The following is a 3,733-nucleotide window of genomic DNA, read 5'->3' as shown; positions in this document are numbered from 1 at the left end:
TTTACTCTTACTTTATATACATCCAATTGTTTAAAGATAAGAAAAAGTAAAAAGTTCTTTTTTGTGGGGCTTATAACCTATATAGATATATTACATATAATATCTATATCATAAAAGTTGAACATTTTATAGAGGATAAATGGTTGCAAGTTTTCCATATTTATGGGTGCTAGTACATTATTGACTGAAAGTGAACTATGAAATGTTAAGAATTAATTAAATTCTGAAGGAAATTGGGACACACAAAAACTTCAAAAGATCAACAAATCTTCGAGATGGTTTTTTTGGAAAAAAAAAAAAATCTTAGCCAGTCTTGAGTCTCATCATCCTATGATTTCAGAACTATTATGAATACAAAGGTAATCAAAGAACAGTCCTGCCCAGAAAGAGGAGTTATCCCTAAATATGGGAGCCCTGGGACAGCTGGCCCTCCCTGCTGGACCTCCTCCATGTGAGCACTTTCTGCAGTGACTCTGTTGCCTTGTTATTCCACTCTATCCAGTGTCCTGACCCAAGAGACAAGGGGTGTCTGCTGCTGTGTCCACACTTGGAGGAGGAAATCTTGATGGTGTCAGTACAGTACGAGCCAGGATGACAGCTCATGCCTGTAATCCCAGCAATTCAGGATACTAAGGCAAAAGGATCGCTTAAGATCAGGAGTTGGAGACCAGCTTTGACAACATATGAGACCTTCATCTCTAAAAAATAAAATAAAAATAAGTACCCTTACCTGGGCGTGGTGGTGAGCACTTATATTTCCAGGTATTGGGGAGGCTGAGGTGGGAAGATCCCTTGAGCTCATGAATTCAAGACTGCAGTGAGCTATGATTGCACCACTGGACTCCAGCCCAGTCACAGAGGGGCATCTTGACTCTAAAAAATACAATGTAAATCTTTGCTCGCTATGGTTATTTTAGTTGTTATTTATTCGATGTATATTTTGACTTTATTTTACTGGCAGGGCAATAAACCAGAACATGCTGAAACTAGAAATCACATCCACTTTCCAGTGTTAAAAAGCCTAGTCCAAGGAGGTGAGGAGACGGTCCTCATTGGCCTTGAGGATTTAAGGAGAACGAGATGGGCTGGGCAGAAAGCTTTTTACTTGGAACCTGTAGGATGAGCAATGACATCCAACTCTCCACCTTAAAGCTCATCCTGGACATCCACCTCCTGGGAGCAGAAGCAGCGCAGCAGCGCTACCTGATGGTTCATGCGCTTCCTTTTGCAGATCACGCACAGCCCTGAGATCCACCTCTCCTTTGCAGTTGGGATTTCTTCACTGGACACCAGGTTGAATCAACTTTCCTGTAAAGCAAAAGAAGTGTGAGGTTGCTGGGGTAGGAATGGTGTCATCTTCACCTTTGGCGAGATCCATGTCACGTGTTCAGGGGAAGGGCCAGGCCTTACTCTCCATGCAGAGAGGAGGCTCTGGCCACGAAGGCACCTGTGGAGAGGTGAGGACCAGCTCCCGCTACACTGATGGCCAAGAGCCTGCAGACGGCAGAGAAGGCTTCCCCTCAGCTGTGTCCTATCAGGTTTTTCCAAAAGTCAAGGAATAAACCTGTATATTGCCTCTGGTGACGTGAGCTGCATGCACACTTAGAAGTGAGGTCACCCTGCTGGGGCTCCTGGGGTCGCTGGTTGTTCTGGGTGCTCGGTGTTCAGAGAGGAAAATGCAGAGGAGGCTTTGTGCAAAACAGGAATCATACTTTATAAATTATTTTTTCATTAGCCTTTGTGTCAGACAATAAAATATAGGACTCCAAAAGGAAAAAAAACTGTCTAAAATTTGTGTCCTTTAATAAAAAGTAAACACCCATTAACCACCAGGGATAGATGTTGAGGGGGGGCAAACCAGAAGTCCCATCATTTGCCCCAGCCCAGCGGTAAACTCTTTTCTCTTCTGACTTTTATGATCATCACTTCTTTGTTCTATTTTATAATTTTATCGTCTAAAATTATAATTTAGTTTTACCTTTAGAAATATGCTTTTTCTCTTTTATTCTATAGATTCTCATTGAAATGTATATTGTGTGGTAGAGCTTCCCGTAGTGTGTATTTTACTGATTGCTCCCCAAGGCATAGTTGAATATGTATTTCTATTACCTGTATTGCCTGTAAATTGGTAATTGGCCATGGAGGTTAGCTGAGATTCAGTCTTGATTTATTTTTCACTTGGACTTGTTTCATGGTACTGGATTCTGTTCTTGCATCAAGAGGAAGAACCAAACATTAGTTTTTTCTTGTATTGTTATTAATTGTCATTGCTATTCAATGGTTAAATCTGTTAATTCACGATGGGTTGCAAAAGAGTTATTATAGTCTAAATCTCTCATTCGTTCCTCACTTATCTAATAATTTCTAAAGTAAGAGATTTACCCTCCTCTATGTGTTTACTACTAGAAACTTGTTTTTTGAGAGACTAAGACAAGCATCTACTCACCTATGACCTAGCAATTGCACTCTTAGTTATAAACCAATAGAAATGTGTGTATGTGTGTGCCAAAATACATAAAAATATTATTCATAGCAGCATGATTTGTAGGATCTGGATACAAAACAATTGTCTATCAATAGTGAAGGGATGAGAAGTGTGAGCTATTATAAAGTGGAATGTTGGACAGCCATGGGAGTGAATAGGCTATGACCACACACGTCAAGATGGTGAGACCCAGGGACAAGATAGTGACTACATAATACCATTCAAGTAGAACTAGCAGAACTAATCTGTGTTAGGAATCAAGAGTGGACTTCTGCCAAGATGGCCGAATAGGAACAGCTCTGGTTTGCACTTCCTAGCGAGAGCAAGCCAGAAGGCGAGTGATCTCCACATTTCTAGCTGAGGTCAGGTTCATCTCATTGGGACTGGTTAGACAGTGAGTGCAGCCCAAGGAGGGCAACTGAGGCAGGGTGGGGTGTAGACTCACCTGGGAAGCCAAGGGGCTGGAGAACTCCCTCTCCTAGTCAAGGGAAGCCATTAGGGACTTTTCTGGACACTCCAGCACTCGTGCTCATATACTGCTCTTTTCCCACGGTCTTTACAACCTGTAGACCAGGAGACTCCTTCTGGTTCCTACAACACCAGCTCCCCGGGTTTCCAGCACAAAACTGGGTGGCTGTGTTAGCCACAGCAGTTTTCTTTTTTTTTTTTTCTCATACCCCCATGGCACCTGCAAATCCAGCGAGACAGAACCGCTCATTCCCCTGAAGAAAAGAGAGCTGAAGCCAGGGAGCCAAGTGATCTGGCTCAGGGGGTCCCACCTCCAGGAAGACCAGCAAGTTAAGATCCACTGGCTTGAAATCCTCACAGCCAGCACAGCAGTCTGAGCTCAATCTGGGACATGAGCTTAGTGGGGGGAAGGGGTGTCCCCCATTGCTGAGGCTCAGGTAGGTGCTTTTAACCTTGCCTGTGTAAATAAAGCCCCTGGGAAGTTTACACAGCAACTGGGCAGAGCCATGGCAGCTCAGCAGCGCCTCTGCAGGCAGACAGTGATTAGGATCCCTTCTTGCTGGGCAGGGCATCTCTGAAAAAAAGCGGTAGCCTGTCAGGGACTTATTTTAAAAAGCTCCTACATTCCTGGGACATAGGACCTGGGAAAAGGGGTGGTTGTGGGTTCTGCTTCAGCAGACTTAAATATCCCTGTCCAGCAGCTCTGAAGAGAGCAACAGATCTCCCAGCACAGCACTTGAGCTCTGATAAGGGGCAGACTGCCTCCTCATGTGGCTCCCT

General features: G+C 43.8%; 1 long non-coding RNA gene across 1 annotated transcript; it reads right to left on the bottom strand.

The window, feature by feature from the left end:
* Positions 1–291: 291 nt before the first annotated feature.
* On the bottom strand, positions 292–3,479 carry LOC108298733. Its single transcript, XR_001822673.2, has 3 exons — positions 2,931–3,479; positions 2,110–2,204; positions 292–1,308 (listed from the first exon to the last, which is right to left on the bottom strand). It is a non-coding gene; the product is annotated as an uncharacterized LOC108298733 (long non-coding RNA).
* Between the last annotated feature and the right edge of the window lie 254 nt (positions 3,480–3,733).

This window comes from Cebus imitator, unplaced genomic scaffold (assembly GCF_001604975.1).
Source record: "Cebus imitator isolate Cc_AM_T3 unplaced genomic scaffold, Cebus_imitator-1.0 Scaffold1061, whole genome shotgun sequence".
NCBI classification, from domain to species: domain Eukaryota; kingdom Metazoa; phylum Chordata; class Mammalia; order Primates; family Cebidae; genus Cebus; species Cebus imitator.
This window is presented reverse-complemented; position numbering and strand designations above follow the sequence as displayed.